General features: G+C 44.6%; 1 protein-coding gene across 1 annotated transcript in view; it reads left to right on the top strand.

Moving 5' to 3' along the window:
- exoc4 (exocyst complex component 4) overlaps nt 1-24,831 on the top strand; it is a 606,100-nt gene that overhangs the window by 572,583 nt on the left and 8,686 nt on the right. The window lies entirely within an intron of this gene.

Below are 24,831 nucleotides of genomic sequence, written 5' to 3'. Positions count from 1 at the left end.
AGGTGGGCTCTTCAGATACACTGAATTTGAACTGTTCTAAGAGTAACTGCATTTGTAGAGGTCTGAGTCAAACATTAAATGCAATACAAACTTTATGCTCTAATTTTCCTTCCATTGTCTTCAGAAGATCTTGACTCCTACTGGGGACAGCTTAATGGGTACCAGCCCTCCTCCCAGTAACTTAAGGTGTGTGCCAAGACAATGATTGCCATCAGGCTATTCAGTCTTGGGAGCATAACAGCCGAGCATAACTGTTCTCACCTATTTCATACACATGCGTGTTGTTATGAACGTTGGACTTTGTAAAATGATTATGTTTCAAAAGCTGTAATTTTTAAAAGTTTAAGATGGAGTCTGAGAAGTCAGGTGACCTTGCGTCCACTCCGCTTAAGAACAAGACAGAAATCTTGGTTACCAGGACAACAGAGAACACAGATCAAAGACATTTTTTTGAAAAAGAGAGACTGCAGGGGTAACACTTGAAGTACATGAGTTTCACCCTCCCAGACTTTCAGATCTTAAACAAAGAATCAGCAATTCTGAGGATGCAAATGTACCAGGCAGTTGTTTACACCTGGAAGCAATGGAAGGCACAGGTGGCTCTGTGAAACTAAACTTATGAGCTATGCATGTTGGAAAAGGACACTGAACTATTGACGTTTGGTTCCAGATAAATTTAACTATTTCTGAAGGCAGGGCAGGCTGTAAGGAAGACAATCAGCAGTAGCAGCCTTGAAAGTGAGATAGAGGGAACACCAGCTCTCAGAGAATACTAATACAGTGGAAGGCTGCAAGAACCTGTTTCGAAAGTTGAGGTTTGCGGAGAAGTAAAGGCCCAACAGTATTACCAGACGTCCAGATCAAAAGTGCTCGGAGAAGTGACCAAAGAGGACATTGACTTTGAGAAAGCTCTGGGAGATCCAACCCATTGCAAATAGGAGAAGTTTGGGACTTTTAACCACAAATATTTTGCCATCAAAGAGGTCTATGTAACACATAAGTGTGGTGTGAAGTTTTCAAGTATTTTAAAAAGTAAGGAAAATAATTTGGGGTATCAGCTACTTACAAAGTACTGATTAGTTAATGGGGATTTCTTTTAGTTTAGTTGTTATAACAAGTCTTAAAATGTGAAATCTTGTCAGGTGATTCTTTAAATTGGTTTGGGGGTTCATATCTCATTTTTAATATTAATGGTCTCACTGTGGTCGTAACAATGCGCACACATGCTTTCCAACATGGGTCACTGGGAACAATCAGGCAAGAAGCCTGACTGATTTGTCCTCCCTCCGCTTCAGCCTTTACTTTGAAATCAAACTTGAGAACTTCTGATGGGTTATTTTGGCCAAAGGGTGAAAACAGTCACTAAATTCATACAGTGCTAATAAGACTATCCTTTTGAAAGAAAAACAAGAAATGCTGGAACCACTCAGCAGGTCTGGCAGCATCTGTGAAAAGAGAAGCAGAGTTAACGTTTCGTGTCACTGGTCACTGACCCGAAACGTTAACTCTGCTTCTCTTTTCACAGATGCTGCCAGACCTGCTGAGTGGTTCCAGCATTTCTTGTTTTTATTTCAGATTTCCAGCATCCGCAGTATTTTGCTTTTATCCTTTTGAAAGTCTGGATTTAGTACATATCTTTGGCCCTAATGGCTGATTATCATTATTTAAACTTGCCTGGAGATGCTAAACAGATACCTGCAGATTTAGCGCACAAGTGCTAATAAAAATGCAGTTTTAGTGGAGCGGTATATGTCGTCTCCTCGCACCCACTTCCACTGAAGGTGTGGACTACTCTGGCTGGCATGCGGCGGCACATTGCAGGATGGCTCAGGGATCAAGGGAGAGGGTGCAAGGATCTTGGATGCTGCCCTGAAGGTCTGGTGGTGGAGTCCAGAGGAGGAACGATATCCTGTACCCACGGGGTGGCGGGTGGGGGGGAGGAAGAGAAGGACGCTACGTCGCCCTCCTGTCCCCCTCTCCTTTCCTGCAGCTGTTGGTTGGTGCTGCTTTGCCTGGCCTCATGTCCTCCTCCCATTCAATGTCCAGACCAAGGGCGACATCTAGCAAGATGCCCATGACCAAGCACTCTTTCTCATGGTGACTTCTGTAAGGTGGAGTAGCACAGCACTTATGATTTTTAGAGGAAGTCTTTAGAGATTTTCAGAATAAATGTTGCTCAAGTGTTGGTTAAATCTTGACAAGGTGTCCCGGAAAGTCTCCCAAGTTGTTTGATGTCCTCGTCAAAGCTCCAGCAGCAATGATCCTGAAATGATAAGCGTCCTTTTAAGTGGTAGCACTTGAAATCCACATCAATGCCATGTTTAATCCCAAACAGTTGGTCACTGTTAGGAGAGCACATTAGTTGGAGTACATGCCACCAAAATGCTGTGCAGTCCCTGATAAGCAATAGTGAGCATTTTAAGTGGCAATCAGCTGTTTAACAAGTCTCCAGATGGCTGTTTCTAATGCAGGCTTCAACTCCTTTATTAAGATGGCGTCTTGCGCTAAATGTGGCTAAAGTGGTATTTCAGCTTAAGATCCCATCTTGGCCTCCTTCTTAACACCTAAAGTATTCAGTGAAAATCACCCCCTTTACCACTTCTCTCGCTCGACCCCTCCTCCAACTCTATCTTCCAATGCCTCTCTGTTGTCAGGTTTATCTGATAAGCTTGGAGAAGGCACGAAGGGCGATGGGGAGAAACTGGAGAAAGGCTTGAGTTCTGGGCCAAGCCAGCAGGGAACCTTAGGGATAGTTTGGCTTGGTGGACAAGGGGAATGGAGGATTGTGGCAGAGGCAGCTGAACGGATGGTCCCAATCTTAGTTACAAAGAAGTCCATGAGCTTTTCTTTCTTGTTGGAGGCGAGGGTAGAGAGGGCAAGGAGATGTTTGGTAGTGGAGTAAAGAACTCGGAGGTTAACTTTACATTCTCTGATGACAAGAAGGGAATACAGTCTACACAGAGCTACGCCACAAAGCATTGTTAAGGATGCTAATAGTAATCAATATCTTGAATCAGCAGTATCCAGTCTTTGTGTTAGTAAGTTATCTTCACTCAGTCATGTAAGAACTCATTAACATAATCAACTAATTTTGTCGCCTAATGTCTGTAGATGTAAAACTTCTGTTCCTGAAGCTTCTATCTATAAGCTGTCATTTTTTTCCCATAACCAAAACTGGACAGGACAGGATGGGAAATTATCAAGGTAAGATCCTTGGTTTCAGTTATGATGTTTTGATTTAATGCCGGTACAAACAAAATAAATAAAAAATAAAGACTTGCATTTACATAGTGCCTTTCATGACCTCAGGCCATCCCAAAGCACGTTACAGCCAATGAAATACATTTTGAAGTGTAGTCACTATTGTAATGTATAAAACATGGCAGCCAATTTGCACACAGCAAGGTCCCACAAACTGCAATGTGATAATGACCAGATAACCTGTTTTAGTGATGTTATAACCCAGAAAAGAGGTGATCTTATTGAAATCTGCAAAATACTTAAAGGGATAGACAGGGTAGATGCAGCTAAGATGTTTCCCCTAGTTGGTGAGTCTAGAACCAGGGTACACAATTTCAAAATAAGGGGAAGCCAATTCGGACAAAGATGAGGAGAAATTTCTTTACTCAGAGGGTTGTGAATCTTTGGAATTCTCTACCCTAGAGGGCTGTGGAAGCTCAGTCATTGAGTATGTTTAAAGCAGAGATTGACAGAGTTCTAAATACCCATGACGTAAAGGGATATGGGGTAGTGTGGGAAAAAGGCATTGAAGTGGATGATCAGCCATGATCGTGTTGAATGGTGGAGAAGGCTCGATGGGCTGAATGGCCTACTGCTCCTATGTTCCTAAGAAAGGTGGAAAAGTTGACTTGTGTTTATTTAAAAAAAAACAAGCATTTTGAAAATTTCTAAGATGGTGAGTGAAGCCTGCTTGTACTGGAAGACAGGATCAGACCCCAAGAGAACATTTGGAGCAAGGGACAGGATACAACAGTTTTTAATGACTAGTGACTATGAAATCTGGCGTCTGAGTTCAATATAACAGCCTTATTACCACATGTAAAATGATGTACTGCTCAGAGTAGGGTGACCATTCATCCCTGCAATCCAGGGACAGGCCCAACATGAGGTGCTGTGTCTCTGGTTCATGAAACTCGTCCCCGAATGAATACCCTAACTATTAATGGCTGCCCAGGTTCAAATCAAGAGCCACGTGAGCCTTAGTTGCCCTGTGGTTGGTCAATGAAGTGGGACCAGAAGGGTAACATTAGTAGAATTAGCTTTAAAATGTATTAATAAGTTTAAAAGAATCACTTTATTTGTGAGGGGCCCTTTGAATGATGGGATGCTTGACCACTATGCTGTAATTGTGCAACTCAGTACCTAATTGCCTCCATGGCGCACGCATGCCTGGGCAAGTTTATGGAGGTTGAGAGTTGCCCAATCGTCAAAACCCCCCTCTCGGCCTTTCTGGTGGGGTCCAAAGGAGTGCACAGCACGACGTTTGGCACCGGTATGGCTGCAGGAGCTGCCGGAAACATGCCAAAAGTGACACATGACCGCCTACGGGGTTCCGCTCCGGATTTTCTGTTAGGGTTTACTCCCTTAGCCTTGGTCTCTCCCGAGACGCCCACAAGGCAGTGGGGTTGTTAGGACCCCTACACAGGTGTAGGATGGTGCCGCTGGGAGGAGGGGGAGCTGGGAAGGGGGCTGTAAGGGGGTGGGGGGGGTGCAGGGGGAAGATGGTGCGAGGGGGGGCTGGCGAGGGGGTTGCGGGGGGTGGGGTGAGCTGAGAGAGTGGAGCTGGGAAGGGAAAGGGGGGGTGGAAAGAGGGGGGGAAGGGGGGAAAGGGGGCGCAGGTAATAAGCCATTTCCTCAGTTCCCACCATTGACGCCTGGAAATCACGTCCGCATCCTTTGGGAGGTGAGCGACATCCTCGGGCGCCGGTACCAGCATTGCCGACAGTGCGCTGCAGATGTTCTCCGAGCCATCTCCCGCGGGCGCTTTGAAGTTGCGCCCGAAGAGCCGTTCGCAAGGCTTCCCTAGGGTCCCGCTGCTCCTTCTTCTCTTCAATGGACTTACCTCACGCTGTGGCCGCGGACATTCTGGACGGTGAAGACAGCAGGATCGGAGATCAAAGTATCACCAGCTGTACTTTTCAGTTTCATCCGGACTGCTTGAGCCGGGCAGTGTGGATTGCCCATGAGGCAGATCAGAGCGCACTCCATAAATTGGATGATGTGGGTGAATGTCGGGCTGTATCTGGATTTATTATAGAAAATGTGGTCACCCGAGCTCATAGCCAAGCTATAATGGGGAGGGTGGGAGTGCATTTTGATCCATCTAAAAGACCACTAGGACCATCTAGTGGGAATCACAAGGTAGTGCATAATTTGTTTTCATGATTCATGTTGATGGATGCAAATAGACTGTAGCATTGGACAAATGAACCTCATTTATCTTGAGGTGCTGGAAATGCAATGTGCAGGGAGAATGTTTTAGTGACAATGTCTAAAAGTGTAACTGCAATTAGCATTTGCAACAGCATCAATGAATAATGTAAGACGCAAGTAATCACAATTCCACCCTCATAATGAAACTACTGGATTGTCGTAAAAAACACATCTGGTTCACTAATGTACTTTAGAGAAGGAAATCTGCCATCCTTACCCAGTCTGGCCTACATGTGACTCCAGACCCACAGCAATGTGATTGACTCTTAACAGTCCTCTGAAATGGCCAAGCAAGCCACTCAGTTGTACGAATTAAAGAGCAATTATAGATGGGCAATAAACACTGGCCTTGTCAGCGATGCTCATATTCCATAAACAAATTTTTAAAAAGTTGAAAAAGGACTAGTAATCCAGAGTTTGTATTAATAATGTAGAGAATGTGAGTTCAAATCCCATCAAGGTAGTATGAGAAAAACCTGGAAATAAAAAATGAAATATCAATAAAATAAAAAAAAGCTATCAATAAAAGTGACCATGAAGCTGTCAGATGGTTATAAAAACACAACTGGTCTTTAAGGAATAATATTGGCACGGCTTATGTGTGAGTCCAGACCCCACCAACGCAGTTGACTCTTAATTGCCCTCAATAGTAGCCATGCAAGTTGGTATCAAATTTCAGGGAAAATTTCAGGTGGGCAATAAATCCCAGCCTTGCCAGCAATGCCCACATTCCAAACATGAATAATAAGAAAAAGACATTCAGCAAAATCTGATTGGTCGCACCAACCAACATGGTAGGCACCTTCCTGGTAACAACTATAGAGCATTGTCTTCTCACAGTTCCAGTCAGTAACGAACCAGGTGCCAGATAATTTTTTTTTAATTCATTCACAGGATATGGGAGTCGCTGGCAATGATGAAGGAACGACAATGTATTAGATCTAGGTGGTTGAGGTCATGGGTTTGGGGGGTGCTGTTGAAGAAGCTTTGGCAAGTTACAGTAGTGCATCCTGTGGATGCTACACATTGCAACCACAGTGGCGGAGGGAGTGAATGCTAAATTGGTGTATGAGGTACAAATCAAGCAGACTGCTTTGTCTTGGATGGTACTGAGCTTCTTGAGTGTTGTTGGAGCTGCACTCATCCAGACAAATGAAGAATATTCCATCACACTCCTGACTTGTAACTTGGTACAAAGGTTTTGGGGAGTCCGGAGGTGCATTACTCACTGCAGAATATCCAGCCACTGACCTGCTCTTGTGGCCACAGTATTTATGTGGCTGGTCCAGTTAAGTTTCTAGTAAATGGTAACCACCCACCACCAGCCCCTGACCCACCCCTGCCGACTTGGCACTTCTACCTGAAGGTAGATTAATCAGGAATGTCAGGATGGATTAGATTAATCAAGGATAGTCAGCATGGATTTGTTAAGGGAAGATCTTGTTTGACCAACTTTATCGAATTTTTTGAAGAAGTAACAAGGAAGATAGATGAGGGTAGTGCAGTTGTTGTCGTCTACATGGATTTTAGCAAGGCTTTTGACAAGGTGCCATATGGCAGACTGGTCAAAAAAATAAAATCCCATGGGATCCAGGGAAATGCAGCAAGGTGGATACAAAATTGGCTCAGTGGCAGGAAACAAAGGGTAATTGTTGACGGCTGTTTTAGCGACTGGAGGGCTGTTTCCAGTGGCGTTCCTCAGGGGTCAGTACTGGGTCCCCTGCTTTTTGTGGTGTATATTAATGATTTGGACATAAATATAGGGGGCATAATCAAGAAGTTTGCAGACGACACAAAGATTGACCATGTGGTAGATAGCGAGGAGGATAGCTGTAGGCTGCAGGAAGATATTGATGGTCTGATCAGATGGGCAGAAAAGTGGCAAATGGAATTCAACCTGGAGAAATGTGAGGTGATGCATTTGAGGAGGTCAAACAAGGCAAAGGAATACATGATTAATGGAAAAAGACTGAGAAGTGTAGAGGAAGTAAGGGACCTTGGAGTGAATGTGGGGGGACAGATCAATAAGGTGGTTAAGAAGGCATTGGAATCCTTTCCTTTATTAGCCAAGGTATAGAATACAAGAGCAGGGAGGTTATGCTGGAACTGTATAACTCATTGGTTAGGGCACAACTTGAGTGCTGTGTGTGGTTCTGGTCACCGCATTACAGAAAGGATGTAATTGCACTAGAGAGAGTACAGAGGAGATTTATGAGGATGTTGCCAGGACTGGAAAAATGCAGCTATGAGGAAAGACTGGATAGGCTGGGTTTCTTCTCCTTGAAACAGAGAAGGCTGAGGGGAGATCTGATTGAAATGTATAAAATTTTGAGGGGCCTGGATAGAGTGGAGGTGAAGGGCCTATTCACCTTAGCAGAGAGGTCAGTGACAAGTGGGCATAGATTTAAAGTGATTGGTAGAAAAATTAGAGTGGAGATGAGGATAAACTTTTTCACCCAGAGGGGCGTGATGGTCTGGAACTCATTGCCTGAAAGGGTAGTTGAGGCAGAGACCCTCAACTCGTTCAAAAGGAATCTGGATATACACCTCAAGTGCCGTATGCTGCAGGGCTACGGACCAAATGCTGGAAGGTGGGATTAGAATAGGTGGATTGTTTTTCAGCTGGCACAGACATGATGGGCCAAGTGGCCTCTTTCTGTGCCTTAAACTTTCTCTCTGATTCTATGCTTGCAAATATTTCAGCTTTGTCTTTTGTATTCATGTGTTGGATTCTGCCATCATTGAAGATTGGGATGTTCCAGGACTCTCCTCCTTCCATTAATTGTTTAATTGTCCATCACCATTCATGACTACCTGTGTCAGGACTGCAGAGCTTTGATCTGATCTGTTGGTTGTGGGATTGCTTCGCTTTATCTAAAGCATGTTGGTTCCACTGTTTGACATGCATGTAGTCCTATGTTGTAGCTTCACCAGGTTGGAACCTTATTTTTAGGTAAATGTGGTGCTGCTCCTGACATGTTCTTCTACACTCCTCATTAAACTAGCTTTGTTCCCCTGGCTTGATAATGAAGGTACAGTGAGAGGTATGCTGGGCTATGAGGTTACGTACTGTGGTAGAGTACAATTCTACTGCTGCTGATGGGCCACAGCGCTTCACGGATGGCCATTTTTTTTTTTGAGCTGCTAGATCTGCTCTGCATCTATTCCATTTCGCAGGGTGGTCATACCTCACAACATGATGGAGGGTGTCCTCAGTGTGAAGATGCGACTTTGTCTCCACAAGGACTGTGTGGAGGTCACTCCTACCAATACTGCCGTGGACAGATGCATCTGTGACAGGTTGAAGGAAATATTGGCCTGGAGAACTCCCCTGCTTTTCCTTGAAATAATGCTGTATAATCTTTTATGAGCACTGAAAGCACAGACAGAGTCTCAGTTTAATGGATCATCTGAAAGAAGCATCTCCTACAGCACTCGCTCAGTACAGCCTAGATTATTGTGGTCAAGTCTCTCGTCTTCACTTCACTAAACCGAGGCGTCACTGAGCCAAGGCTTTACACCTTGAGAAAGTTATCAAAGAAGAACAGAAGAATAAGCTCAGCCAACAGCACCAAAAGAAAAGCTAATTGGTCATTCATTTCATTTGCCCATTGTGGAACATTACAGAGTACAAACAAGTTGCCATGTTGTTTATGTAACAACAATGATTGCACTTCAGGAAGTAATGCATTGGATATAAAATGCTTTGGAACATGCAATAATTTCTAGATTTTTGAATGCAAATTCTTTCACACTGGAATGTCCTGTGGCTGTGAACAATTATTCTGAGGGATCCTCTTGAGCACTAACACAAATTCCATGGATCATCCACTGAAGTTACAGCAGATGCCAGTGGAAATTCACTTCCTAGATAAGTTCTTCCTTTAGTGAACTGCTGGTTATCTCAACTGCTCCAGGGGATAGATTGGACTGAATTGATGCTTTGAATACTGATACTGTTATTTTGTGCTGAATTTATGCATTAATTAATTTTACTAATGTAAGAAAAAGCTGATTGATTTGTGCCTGGTGCCAGTGATTGCTCTGGGATATGGATAAGTTTCATTTTAAATACCAAGAAATTGGTGCTTGGTTTGCCCCAATCTTTAGACAATGACCTGGGTTCTTACGCTGCTTTCATGATTCCTAAATATACTGAAATAATTTGTTACAAGATCTTCATTTTGCCTTTCTTTCAATTTCTCTGCTGCTGTTTCTCTTGGTCTTTATTTCCATTTGTTTCCCAGGAACTTGAACAGTCTATCCATTTTAACAAACAGAATTTCTCCAAGAACTGACAAAAACCTTTCTTCCTCGTTTTATTAGAATTAGAATTAGAACATTACAGCGCAGTACAGGCCCTTCGGCCCTCGATGTTGCGCCAACCTGTGAAACCATCTGACCTACACTATTCCGTTTTCATCCATATGTCTATCCAATGACCATTTAAATGCCCTTAAAGTTGGCGCGTCTACTACTGTTGCAGGCAGGGCGTTCCACGCCCCTACTACTCTCTGAGTAAAGAAACTACCTCGAACATCTGTCCTATATCTATCACCCCTCAACTTAAAGCTATGTCCCCTCATGTTTGCCATCACCATCCGAGGAAAAAGACTCTCACTATCCACCCTATCTAACCCTCTGATTATCTTATATGTCTCTATTAAGTCACCTCTCCTCCTCCTTCTCTCCAACGAAAACAACCTCAAGTCCCTCAGCCTTTCCTCGTAAGACCTTCCCTCCATACCAGGCAACATCCTAGCTTTTTCATTGCTTTTTCATGCTTTTTCATTGCAGCAGCTTTTTCGGGAGCAGTGTGTGAGCGAGTGAGCAGCTGGGAAGGTCGGTTTGAAAGTAAATTTAATTTCCTTTTGTTTTTCGGCGGAGGCCAGGGGGCTGCTGGGTAAGTAAAACACTATATATTTGGGCGGTTTAAAATAACTTTCCTTTCATTGCAGCAGCTTTTTCGGGAGCAGTGTGTGAGCGAGTGAGCAGCTGGGAAGGTCGGTTTGAAAGTAAATTTAATTTCCTTTTGTTTTTCGGCGGAGGCCAGGGGGCTGCTGGGTAAGTAAAACACTATATATTTGGGCGGTTTAAAATAACTTTCCTTTCATTGCAGCAGCTTTTTCGGGAGCAGTGTGTGAGCGAGTGAGCAGCTGGGAAGGTCGGTTTGAAAGTAAATTTAATTTCCTTTTGTTTTTCGGCGGAGGCCAGGGGGCTGCTGGGTAAGTAAAACACTATATATTTGGGCGGTTTAAAATAACTTTCCTTTCATTGCAGCAGCTTTTTCGGGAGCAGTGTGTGAGCGAGTGAGCAGCTGGGAAGGTCGGTTTGAAAGTAAATTTAATTTCCTTTTGTTTTTCGGTGGAGGCCAGGGGGCTGCTGGGTAAGTAAAACACTATATATTTGGGCGGTTTCTGAACCCGAGACACCACACTTGTCGTGTCTCCCACCCGCCCTCCTCCTCGAACCAAAAAAAAAAGGACTCGGTGGGGTGTTTATAAGGTAAGGCTTTTTCGATTTCTCTAGTTTTATTGTGATTGGTAAAAACTTTTCGTTCCTTTTTCATTTAACTAAGTTAAGCTTAAGATTAAAAATGGCAGGAGATCTCAGACCCGTGTCATGCTCCTCTTGCTCAATGTGGGAGCTCAGGGACATGGCTGATGTCCCTGACTCCTTCACGTGCAGGAAGTGTGTCCAACTGCAGCACTTGTTAGACCGCATTACGGCTCTCGAGCTGCGGATGGACTCACTTTGGAGCATGCGCGATGCTGAGGAGGTCGTGGATAGCACGTTTAGTGAATTGGTCACACCGCAGATTAGGATTGCTGAGGGAGAAAGGGAATGGGTGACCCAAAGGCAGAGAAAGAGCAGGAAGGCAGCGCAGGAGTCCCCTGCGGTCATCTCCCTCCAAAACAAGTATACCGTTTTGGATACTGTTGAGGGAGATGGCTCACCAGGGGAAGGCAGCAGTAGCCAGGTCCATGGCACCGTGGCTGGCTCTGCTGTTCAGAAGGGCGGGAAAAAGAGTGGAAGGGCTATAGTCGTAGGGGATTCGATTGTAAGGGGAGTAGATAGGCGGTTCTGTGGTCGAAAACGAGGCTCCCGAATGGTATGTTGCCTCCCAGGTGCACGGGTCAGGGATGTCTCAGATCGGCTGCAGAACATTCTGAAGGGGGAGGGTGAACAGCCAGTTGTCATTGTGCACATAGGCACTAATGATATAGGTAAAAAACGGGATGAGGTCCTACAAGCAGAGTTTTGGGAGTTAGGAGCCAAGTTAAAAAGTAGGACCTCAAAGGTAGTAATCTCAGGATTACTACCAGTGCCACGTGATAGTCAGAGTAAAAATGAAAGAATAGTCAGGATGAATGCGTGGCTTGAGAGATGGTGCAGGAAGGAGGGGTTCAGATTTTTGGGACATTGGGACCGGTTCTGGGGGAGGTGGGACTATTACAAATACACCTGGGCCGGACTGGAACCAATGTCCTTGGAGGTGCTTTTGCTAACGCTGTTGGGGAGGGTTTAAACTAATGTGGCAGGGGGATGGGAACCAATTGAGGTCAGTTGACAGTAAGGAGGTAGTAACAAAAGCCTGTAAGGAACTAGATAATGAAGTCAGTGTGACTAAGGGGAAGAGCAGGCAGGGAGCAGATGATGAATATAAAGGGACTGGTGGTCTGAGGTGCATTTGTTTTAATGCAAGAAGTGTAGTAGGTAAGGCAGATGAACTTAGGGCTTGGATTAGTACCTGGGAGTATGATGTTATTGCTATTACTGAGACTTGGTTGAGGGAAGGGCATGATTGGCAACTAAATATCCCAGGATATCGATGCTTCAGGCGGGATAGAGAGGGAGGTAAAAGGGGTGGAGGAGTTGCATTACTGGTGAAAGAGGATATCACAGCTGTGCTGAAGGAGGGCACTATGGAGGACTCGAGCAGTGAGGCAATATGGACAGAACTCAGAAATAGGAAGGGTGCGGTAACAATGTTGGGGCTGCACTACAGGCCTCCCAACAGCGAGCGTGAGATAGAGGTACAAATATGTAAACAGATTATGGAAAGATGTAGGAGCAACAGGGTGGTGGTGATAGGAGATTTTAATTTTCCCAACATTGACTGGGATTCGCTTAGTGTTAGAGGTCCAGATGGAGCAGAATTTGTAAGGAGCATCCAGGAGGGTTTTCTGGAGCAGTATGTAAATAGTCCAACTCGGGAAGGGGCCATACTGGACCTGGTGTTGGGGAATGAGCCCGGCCAGGTTGTTGAAGTTTCAGTAGGGGACTACTTTGGGAATAGTGATCACAATTCCGTAAGCTTTAAAATACTCATGGACAAAGACGAGAGTGGTCCTAAAGGAAGAGTGCTAAATTGGGGGAAGGCCAACTATACCAAAATTCGGCAGGAGCTGGGAAATGTAGATTGGGAGCAGCTGTTTGAAGGTAAATCCACATGTGATATGTGGGAGGCTTTTAAAGAGAGGTTGATTAGCGTGCAGGAGAGACATGTTCCTGTAAAAATGAGGGATAGAAATGGCAAGATTAGGGAACCATGGATGACAGGTGAAATTGTGAGACTAGCTAAGAGGAAAAAGGAAGCATACATAAGGTCTAGGCGGCTGATGAAAGACGAAGCTTTGAAAGAATATCGGGAATGTAGGACCAATCTGAAACGAGGAATTAAGAGGGCTAAAAGGAGTCATGAAATATCTTTAGCAAACAGGGTTAAGGAAAATCCCAAAGCCTTTTATTCATATATAAGGAGAAAGAGGGTAACTAGAGAAAGGATTGGCCCACTGAAGGACAAAGGAGGAATGTTATGCTTGGACTCAGAGAAAATGGGTGAGATTCTAAACGAGTACTTTGCATCGGTATTCACCGAGGAGAGGGACATGACGGATGTTGAGGTTAGGAACAGATGTTTGATTACACTAGGTCAAGTCGGCATAAGGAGGGAGGAAGTGTTGGGTATTCTAAAGGGCATTAAGGTGGACAAGTCCCCAGGTCCGGATGGGATCTATCCCAGGTTACTGAGGGAAGCAAGAGAGGAAATAGCTGGGGCCTTAACAGATATCTTTGCAGCATCCTTAAACACGGGTGAGGTCCCGGAGGACTGGAGAATTGCTAATGTTGTCCCCTTGTTTAAGAAGGGTAGCAGGGATAATCCAGGTAATTATAGACCAGTGAGCCTGACGTCAGTGGTAGGGAAGCTGCTGGAGAAGATACTGAGGGATAGGATCTATTCCCATTTGGAAGAAAATGGGCTCATCAGTGATAGGCAACATGGTTTTGTGCAGGGAAGGTCATGTCTTACCAACTTAATAGAATTCTTTGAGGAAGTGACAAAGTTGATTGATGAGGGAAGGGCTGTCGATGTCATATACATGGACTTCAGTAAGGCGTTTGATAAGGTTCCCCATGGCAGGCTGATGGAGAAAGTGAAGGCGCTTGGGGTCCAAGGTGTACTAGCGAGATGGATAAAGAACTGGCTGGGCAACAGGAGACAGAGAGTAGCAGTAGAAGGGAGTTTCTCAAAATGGAGACGTGTGACCAGTGGTGTTCCACAGGGATCCGTGCTGGGACCACTGTTGTTTGTGATATACATTAATGATTTGGAGGAAAGTATAGGTGGACTGATTAGCAAGTTTGCAGACGACACTAAGATTGGTGGAGTAGCAGATAGTGAAGGGGACTATCAGAGAATACAGCAGAATATAGATAGATTGGAGAGTTGGGCAGAGAAATGGCAGATGGAGTTCAATCAGGGCAAATGCGAGGTGATGCATTTTGGAAGATCCAATTCAAGAGTGAACTATACAGTAAATGGAAAAGTCCTGGGGAAAATTGATGTCCAGAGAGATTTGGGTGTTCAGGTCCACTGTTCCCTGAAGGTGGCAACGCAGGTAAATAGAGTGGTCAAGAAGGCATACGGCATGCTTTCCTTCATCGGACGGGGCATTGAGTACAAGAGTTGGCAGGTCATGTTACAGTTGTATAGGACTTTGGTTCGGCCACATTTGGAATACTGCATACAGTTCTGGTCGCCACATTATCAAAAGGATGTGGATGCTTTGGAGAGGGTGCAGAGGAGGTTCACCAGGATGTTGCCTGGTATGGAGGGCGCTAGCTATGAGGAGAGGTTGAGTAGATTAGGATTATTTTCATTAGAAAGACGGAGGTTGAGGGGGGACCTGATTGAGGTGTACAAAATCATGAGAGGTATAGACAGGGTGGATAGCAAGAGGCTTTTTCCCAGAGTGGGGGTTTCAATTACTAGAGGACACGAGTTCAAAGTGAAAGGGGAAAGGTTTAGGGGGGATATGCGTGGAAAGTTCTTTACGCAGAGGGTGGTGGGCACCTGGAACGCATTGCCAGCGGAGGTGGTAGATGCGGGCACGATGGAGTCTTTTAAGATGTATCTAGACAGATACATGAATGGGCAGGAAGAAAAGAGATACAGAACCTTAGAAAATAGGCGACATGTTTAGAGAGAGGATCTGGATCGGCGCAGGCTTGGAGGGCCGAAGGGCCTGTTCCTGTGCTGTAATTATCTTTGTTCTTCTCTTGTTCTCTTCTAAATATCCTCTGCACCCTTTCCAAAGCTTCCACATCCTTCCTATAATGCGGTGACCAGAACTGAACGCAATACTCCAGGTGCGGTCTCACCAGAGTTTTGTACAGCTGCAGCATGACCTCGTGGCTCCGAAACTCGATCCCCCTACTAATAAAAGCTAACACACTATATGCCTTCTTAACAGCCCTATTAACCTGGGTAGCAACTTTCAGGGATTTATGTACCTGGACACCAAGATCTCTCTGTTCATCTACACTACCAAGAATCTTCCCATTAGCCCAATACTCTGCATTCCTGTTACTCCTTTCAAAGTGAATCACCTCACACCTTTCCGCATTAAACTCCATTTGCCATCTCTCAGCCCAGCTCTGCAGCCTATCTATGTCCCTCTGTACCCTACAACATCCTTTGGCACTATCCACAACTCCACCGACCTTCGTGTCATCCGCAAATTTACTAACCCACCCTTCTACACCCTCTTCCAGGTCATTTATAAAAATGACAAACAGCAGTGGCCCCAAAACAGATCCTTGCGGTACATCACTAGTAACTAAACTCCAGGATGAACATTTGCCATCAACCACCACCCTCTGTCTTCTTTCAGCTGGCCAATTTCTGATCCAAAGCTCTAAATCACCTTCAACCCCATACTTCCGTATTTTCTGCAATAGCCTACCGTGGGGAACCTTATCAAACGCCTTACTGAAATCCATATACACCACATCCACTGCTTTACCCTCATCCACCTGTTTGGTCACCTTCTCGAAAAACTCAATAAGGTTTGTGAGGCACGACCTACCCTTCACAAAACCGTGCTGACTATCGCTAATGAACTTATTCTTTTCAAGATGATTATAAATCCTGTCTCTTATAACCTTTTCCAACATTTTACCCACAACCGAAGTAAGGCTCACTGGTCTATAATTACCAGGGCTGTCTCTACTCCCCTTCTTGAACAAGGGGACAACATTTGCTATCTTCCAGTCTTCTGGCACTATTCCTGTCGACAATGACGACATAAAGATCAAGGACAAAGGCTCTGCAATCTCCTCCCTGGCTTCCCAGAGAATCCTAGGATAAATCCCATCTGGCCCAGGGGACTTATCTATTTTCACACTTTCCAAAATTGCTAACACCTCCTCCTTGTGAACCTCAATCCCATCTAGCCTAGTAGTCTGAATCTCAGTATTCTCCTCGACAACATTTTCTTTCTCTACTGTAAATACTGACGAAAAATATTCATTTAACGCTTCCCCTATCTCCTCTGATTCCACACACAACTTCCCACTACTATCCTTGATTGGCCCTAATCTAACTCTAGTCATTCTTTTATTCCTGATATACCTATAGAAAGCCTTAGAGTTTTCCTTGATCCTATCCGCCAATGACTTCTCGTGTCCTCTCCTTGCTCTTCTTAGCTCTCCCTTTAGATCCTTCCTGGCTAGCTTGTAACTCTCAAGCGCCCTAACTGAGCCTTCACGTCTCATCCTAACATAAGCCTTCTTCTTCCTTTTGACAAGCGCTTCAACTTCTTTAGTAAACCACAGCTCCCTCGCTCGACAACTTCCTCCCTGCCTGACAGGTACATACTTATCAAGGACACGCAGTAGCTGCTCCTTGAATAAGCTCCACATTTCGATTGTGCCCATCCCCTGCAGTTTCCTTCCCCATCCTACGCATCCTAAATCTTGCCTAATCGCATCATAATTTCCTTTCCCCCAGCTATAATTCTTGCCCTGCGGTATATACCTGTCCCTGCCCATCGCTAAGGTAAACCTAACCGAATTGTGATCACTATCACCAAAGTGCTCACCTACATCTAAATCTAACACCTGGCCGGGTTCATTACCCAGTACCAAATCCAATGTGGCATCGCCCCTGGTTGGCCTGTCTACATACTGTGTCAGAAAACCCTCCTGCACACACTGGACAAAAACTGACCCATCTAAAGTACTCGAACTATAGTATTTCCAGTCAATATTTGGAAAGTTAAAGTCCCCCGTAACAACTACCCTGTTACTCTCGCCCCTGTCGAGAATCATCTTCGCTATCCTTTCCTCTACATCTCTGGAACTATTTGGAGGTCTATAGAAGACTCCCAACAGGGTGACCTCTCCTCTCCTGTTTCTAACCTCGGCCCATACTACCTCAGTAGACGAGTCCTCAAACGTCCTTTCTGCCGCTGTAATACTCTCCTTGATTAACAATGCCACACCCCCTCCTCTTTTACCATCTTCTCTGTTCTTACTGAAACATCTAAATCCCGGAACCTGCAACATCCATTCCTGCCCCTGCTCTACCCATGTCTCCGAAATGGCCACTACATCGAGATCCCAGGTACCAACCCATGCTGCAAGCTCACCCACCTTATTCCGGATGCTCCTGGCGTTGAAGTAGACACACTTTAAACCAAGTTCTTGCTTGCCAGTGCCCTCTTGCATCCTTGTAACCTTATCCCTGACCTCACTACTCTCAACATCCTGTACACTGGAACTACAATTTAGGTTCCCATTCCCCTGCTGAATTAGTATAAACCCCCCCGAAGAGCACTAGCAAATCTCCCCCCCAGGATATTGGTACCCCTCTGGTTCAGGTGAAGACCATCCTGTTTGTAGAGGTCCCACCTACCCCAGAAAGAGCCGCAATTATCCAGGAAACCAAAACCCTCCCTCCTACACCATCCCTGCAGCCACGTGTTCAACTCCTCTCTCTCCCTATTCCTCGCTTCGCTATCACGTGGCACAGGCAACAACCCAGAGATAACAACTCTGTTTGTTCTCGCTCTAAGCTTCCACCCTAGCTCCCTGAATTTCTGCCTTAAATCCCCATCTCTCTTCCTACCTATGTCATTGGTGCCTATGTGGACCACGACTTGGGGCTGCTCCCCCTCCCCCTTAAGGATCCCAAAAACACGATTTTTGACTGTCCTGGGGGAGCTGGCCATTTTTAATGTTTCTCCCTCTCCTGCTAATGTTCAAAACCGAATCTTAGCATCCTTCTTGATTTACCTTGTTGTTATGACTGGGTGAGGAAGGGGTCTCTGGCTCCCCTCTTGCCCCTTTTCTGGTTTGGCCGTAACAGGATTTATCTTTTAAAACAGAGTGATTTTAGCTTACCCCTTCAGTGAGCCCTTTGCTCACTGCACTCTAATTGTAATTGCAAATGAACCAATCAGACAGGTTTTCTTAGATTTAAACAAGAAAAATGTAAGTTTATTAGCCTCATCAATCTAACTCGGTTAAAGTTACTAAACTACGCAACGCAACCACGCTGGCATGCATACGAGATAAACACACACTCAAATAGATACAGAGGGGGAGAAAGAATTAGGGGGTGGAGTTGAAGTAGAGTTGACAATGAATGGAATTCAATTACTGGGTGAAAATATCCTTGATAAAAGTTGAGGTTTTGAAGTTCTCGCTGGGGCCCAGTGCATAATTTCCGACTTGCTTCTCTGGTACCAGAAGGCTGAACAGGTGCTCTGTCTTGAGGCTTAAGCTGCTGCTGTGGGTCCCTGGGACTTTGCTGGAGAGAGAGTCAGAGAGAGAGGTGCTTTCTTCTTTGAGTTCAGTTGCCGTCTCCCAAAGAACCTTTCTGTGAGGCACAATTCAAATAGACCCCACTCTGGCCGGCAGGTAAGCTATGTGTCCATCTCTTTGTTTTCAACAGCATCTTCTGTGAGGGTTGTTGATTCTCAAAGCTCTGCAGTCACACTCGGTGGGGTGTGGAGTTCTGGCTCTTACACAAAGAATGTTGATTATCATGATTGCCCAGACCAATCTTGTTAATTGGATCAGGGAGCACTCCCATTGTCTCTCTATTCAACTGTCCCTAAGAATGCAAATATGCAGCCATATTTTCAGCTGTTCAACTCTGTGTTCTTTTTTTAAACAAGTTATGTGCAATGAACAGTAAAAAGGTTCAAGTAGTGTTACATATGATGAAATTAATATGTTTCCATTTGGCAGGTGTGATTTCCATCACATTGTCTTCCCTCCTACTCATTTTTTAATTCTTCTTTCACAGGAAGTGAGTGTTGCTGGCTAGGACAGCATATATTGCCCATCCCTGATTGCCCTTGAAAAGGTGATGGTGAGCCACCTTCTTGAACTGCTGCAGTTCATGTGATGTAGCTACACCCACAGCGCTGCTGGGAAGAGAGTTCCAGCATTTTGACCCAGCGACGGTGAAGGAATGGTGATATAGTTCCAAGTGAGGATGGTGTGTGGCTTGGAGGGGAACTTGCAGAATGGTGGTGTTCCCATGCATCTGCTGTTGTTGTTCTTCTATTTAGTAGAGGTCGCAGGGTTTGGAAGGTGCTGTTGAAGGGGGCTTGATGAGATGCTGCAGTGCATTTTGTAGATGGTACGTACTGCTGCCACTGTGTGTCAGTGGTGTAGGGACTGAATATTGAAGGTGGTGGATGGGGTGACAATGAAGCGGCTGCTTTGTCCTGAATGTGTTGAGTTTCTTGAGTGTTGTTGGAGCTGCACTTATCCATGGAAGTGGAGAGTGTTCCATCACATTCTTGACTTGTGCCTTGTGGATGATGGACAGGCTTTGGGGAGACAGGAGGTGAGTTACTCGCCACAGAATTCCCAGCCTCTGACCTGCCACAGTATTTATATGGCTGGTCCAGTTCAATTTCTGGTCAATGGTCAACCCCCAGGATGTTGATAGCGGGGTAATTCAGAGATGGTAATGCAATTGAACATCAAGGGGAGATGGTTGGATTCTCTCTTGTTTGAGACAGCCATTGCATGTCACTTGTGTGGCACAAATGTAACTTGCCACTTATCAGCCCAAGCCTGGATGTTGTTCGGGTCTTGTTGCATATGGACATGGACTACTTCAGTATCTGAGGAGTTGTGAATGGTGTTGAACATTGTGCAATCAACAGCAAACATCCTCACTTCTGACCTTACGATGGAGGGAAGGTCATTGAAGCAGCTGAAGATGGCTGGGCCTAGAACACTACCCAGAGGAACACCTGCAGTGATGTCCTGAGACCATGATGATTGACCTCCAACAACCACAACCATCTTCCTTTGTGCTAGGTATGACTCCAACCAGTGGAGATTTTACCCCCGATTCCCATTGACTCCAGTTTTGCTAGGGTTCCTTGATGCCACACTCTGTCAAATGCTGCCTTGATGTCAAGGGCAGTCACTCTCACCTCACCTCTGGACTCTAGTTCTTTTGTCCATATTTGGACCAAGGCTATGATGAGGTCAGGAGTTGAGTGGCCCTGGCGAAACCCAAATTGAGCATCAGTGAGCAGGTTATTGCTGAGTAAGTGCCACTTGATAGCACTGTTGACGACACTTTCCATCACTTCACTGATGAGGGAGAGTAGACTGATGGGGCAGTAATTGGCTGGACTGAATTTGTCCTGCTTTTTGTGTACAGGACGTACCTGGGCAATTTTCCACATTGTCACGTAGATGCCAGTGTTGTAGCTGTACTGGAACAGCTTGGCTAGAGGCATGGCCAGTTCTAGAGCACGTCTTCAGTACTTTGGCTGGAATGTTGTCAGGGCCCATAGCCTTTGCAGCAACCAGTGCCTTCAGCAGTTGCTTGATATCACATATAGTGAATCGGATTGGCTGAAGTCTGTCATCTGTGATGCTGGGGACCTCAGGAGGAGGCTGAGATGAATCAACCACTTGGCATTTCTGGCAGAAGATGGTTGCAAATGCTTCAGCCTTGTCTTTTGCACTGATACGCTGGGCTCCCCATCATTGAGGATGGGGATATTTTTGGAGCCTCCTCCTCCTGTTAGTTGTTTAATTGTCTACCACCATATATGACTGGATGTGGCAGGACTGCAGAGCTTAGATCTGATCTGTTGGTTGTGGGATCATTTAGCTCTGTCTGTCGCATGCTGCTTCTGCTGTTTGGCATGCATGTAGTCCTGTGTTGTAGTTTCACCAGGTTGACACCTCATTTTTAGGTATGCTGGTGCTGCTCCTGGCATGCCCTCCTGCACGATTCATTGAACCACGGTTGATCCCCCGGCATGATGGTAACGGATATGCCGTGCCATGAGGTTACAGATTGTGTTGAATACAATTCTGCTGCAGCTGATGTCCCACAGAGCCTCATAGATGCCCAGTTTTGAGTTGCACCATTTAGAACGGTGGTAGTACCACACAACACGGTGGAGGGTATCCTCAATGTGAAGACGGGACTTTGTCTCCACAAGGACTGTGTGGTGGTCACTCCTACCAATACTGTCATGGAAGATGCATCTGTGTCACGTAGATTGGTGAGGATGAGGCCAAGTATGTTTTTCCCTCTTGGCTCCCTCACCACCTGCTGCAGACCCAGTGCAGCAGCTATGCCCTTTAGGAATCAGCCAGCTCAATCAGTAGTGGTGCTATCTTCTTAGTGTACTTTTTGATTTACCTTGTCTTCCCTCCTACTCTTGTTCAACCCCTCCAGGATACTGTCAAGTCACCATTTTCCAAGTATGAACTGAGATGGTCAATCCTGGCCAATATTTATCCCTCAATCAATGCCACTACACAGATTGTCTGGTCATTATCACATTACTGTTTGAGGGAGCTTGCTGTATGCAAATTGGTTACTGCATTTTCTATATTATAACAGCGACTACAATTCAAAAATACTTCATTGGCTATGAAGCACGTTGGAACATTCTGAGATAATGAAATGAGCTATATAAATGCAAGTTCTTTTTTTCTTTATCAGCAGACCTCCATACATCTATTATTCTGCCTTTCTCAGGGAATACTGGTTCATGATCAAGAATAGAAGCCTTAGCTGTTTTATTTCCCTTCCCTAATCTGACACTGGGGCTAATTATAATTCCCTTCGCTGCAAATGCTAATGCAAAACAGACTAAGGGTAACCCTGGATGCTGGTCCTGCTGAGTGTGTAGGCTCCACCATTGCGGGAAGGGTTGTGTGTAGGGTTCAATTTGCTATCATGCTGGTCATTCGATAGTGCATACCAGATTCCAGAACTCCTCCCCCCAATAAAGTAGCCTGCATTGTCTGCAAATTCATTTTTTTAACCACATATCCTGATAATGTACTGAAGGAGTACAAGCATTGATCCTTTGAAAGCAAGCACATGACTGGAATGGCAATGCCATTGTGTTTTATGAAATAGATGTGTTGGCACTGGTATTACTGGCAGGTTAGTGACGTGATTCCCAATTGTGATCATTATAATTGGCAATCCAGCTGTAACTAGAGCCAAACAAAAATTTACCCAGTAGCTGTTCAATGTTACAAAACACACAGTAGATTGAGGTAACACTTCCTCCAGGCTCTGTTCCTTGGAACAGAATACATGCTCTACTGTAGCATTGCTCACACTGTGTCAGGGGATTTGCTGTTTCCTCAGCACTGGGCCTTGATGCCACGCACAATACTTAGAGTTATAAAATCTTAACCCAACAGAAGGAGGCCATCCAGTCCATTGTGCCTGTGCCAGCTCTCAAAAGAGCTATCTGATTAGTCCCATTCCGCTATTCTTTCCCCAGAGCCCTAAAATTTTCCCCCCTTCCAGTATCTATCCAATTCCCTTTTGAAAGTTACTGCTGGATCTGTTTCCACTACTCTATCAGGCAGTTTGCTCCTGATCACACCAACTCGCTGCATAAAAATAATTCTCCTCATCTGTTCTCTGGTTCCTTTCCCAATTACCTTAAATCTGTGTCCTTTGGTTTCTCTTTATTTACCCTATCAAAACCGTTTGATGCTAAGTTTAAACAGTGTCTAAATGTTAGAGGCAAAGTGACTCCTTTTGAGGTCAAGAAAACAAATGGGAAATAACTATCTTTCCCATTTAAAAAAAATTATTTTGCCTCCATAATTCAAGCGTAACGTGTGGAGTGTGATGGACACAAACCTTTATACATAGACACTTGGGCCTCTAGTACTGTTGCTCAGGGTAAGTCAGGTGTTGTGCATTTTATAAGAAGGTGATGGAGAATGTATTAATCTGCTGCTAAGCCAGATGAAACCACATTACAAAGTCTAATTTCTGTTAAGTAACTTTTGCGTGGGGGTCAAAGTTTAATTGCTATTGAAGCTGGAATCTCAGCCCTTCAGTCCTCTTTTTCTCAAGTGTGATGTGAAAGGCCACTCGGAGGTTATGGCCATACTAGCTCAATGTCAAATGACTGCCATTGTTTTTAAGTGTTTTGATTAATTCATTGTTTCTGGCTCCTATTTTGAAAAAAGAATGCAATTGTTTATTTTTGACATAGAAATCTGAATATGATGGACAGAAATGCACATTAGACATGTCATTTTAAAATATTAAGAATATCGAGATAGATAAAACTCTTAAGGAAGAAATCAGTTGGTCAAACACCATCTGGAATATTTGCGCAGTTCTGATCACCTAATTACTGTTTTTGACAAGGTACAGATGAACCAGGATGAGGCAATTTAAATTATGAAGAAAGGTTTAGGAAATTGAGCTTGAAAAAGGGAAGTCTTTGATGTTTCTGTCTAAGGATTTCCAGATTATGAAGAGGATTGACAGAATTATCAAGTGAAATTGGTTACAGGGTTCACAAGTTGAGAGAAAGAAAGGAATTCAGATGGAATCTTTTTTACGCAAAGAAGCAACTTGCATTTATATAGCACCTTCCACTACCTCAAGACTCTTTCCAGCCAATGAAGTAGAGTCATTGTTATATTGTGGGAAACATGGCAACCAGTTTTTGCACAGCAAGCTTCCACAAACAGCAATGTGATAATCACCAAGGAATGTTTTAGTAATGTTGAGGGCATAAGTTACCAAGGGGAGCAGACAGTATATGGGTAACTGGTGCTAGGTTCAGTCAAAAAAGGTACTTCTTTGTTCAGCCTTTTACTGTTCTTAAAAGAAACTCTCCCTGACATGAAGTAACTTGTCCCCGACAATGAACTCGATCATTTTCCAGTTTTATTGCTGCTATTGTGACGATTACAGTTTTGTGCTGTTGATTGGGGCTCTGTGATATTCTGCATCTTCTTTTGCTCATTATTTTTTGTTCTTGCAGAAATGTTGCTGACCTCCAGAGAGGCTGTTTTGGGTCACAGATTCCTCAACAGCTGTTATCAATTGTTCCACCATCAGAGGCAGCTGGGACAATTCAAGTGTGCTAAGATGAGACAGAACCTTGAATTGTGTTCTTCTACGTGACACTTCATCAAGCACCTCGGTTTAGATCTAAGAAAACTCACCCAACTGAGGCAAAGCAACTTGAAGTGACAAGTAGTCCCCAGACTCCAATTCACAGTCTTCTGGTTGATAGTCAAGTACTCAACTGAATCACATTGCCCTAACATGCTGAATTTACTTCCACTACTAGTTGGATGAGTAGCCCCTTTCCAGTAACCTGACAGCAGGGATTACTGCGACACAGCTCTGCAGAAAAATGGTTACATGATCCTGTAGACAGCTTGGCGCCTATGCTAAACCATTGGAGAGCACAGGACCGGAAGATAACCGGCAGCCTGCCTGGTCTTTAAACAAGAAATAAGTTGTCAAGAATTAATGGAGTTCAACGGGTATCATTGGCCATTTCTATTGGCCTGTGAGAAGCTACAGACTAATAGCTTACTTTTAAAAAGGTTTATGACTTGACTTTGAAGGAAAGAAAAATAGGGTGAGATGTAAAATGGACAGCTGACTCCCTGTGGCCCATTTTACAATATCGCACAAAGTCAAGATCTACCTCATTGTGTGCAGTTCTGGTCACTGTGTCTTCAGAAGGATGTTGACATATTGAGGAGGGTCCACAAAAAGGCAACAAGGATAATTACAGAATTAAGGCT

The sequence above is a fragment of the Heterodontus francisci genome, chromosome 27 (genome assembly GCF_036365525.1).
Source record: "Heterodontus francisci isolate sHetFra1 chromosome 27, sHetFra1.hap1, whole genome shotgun sequence".
NCBI classification, from domain to species: Eukaryota; Metazoa; Chordata; class Chondrichthyes; order Heterodontiformes; family Heterodontidae; genus Heterodontus; species Heterodontus francisci.
The sequence above is the reverse complement of the archived record's forward strand: the minus strand, read 5'-3'. Positions and strand labels throughout refer to the sequence as shown.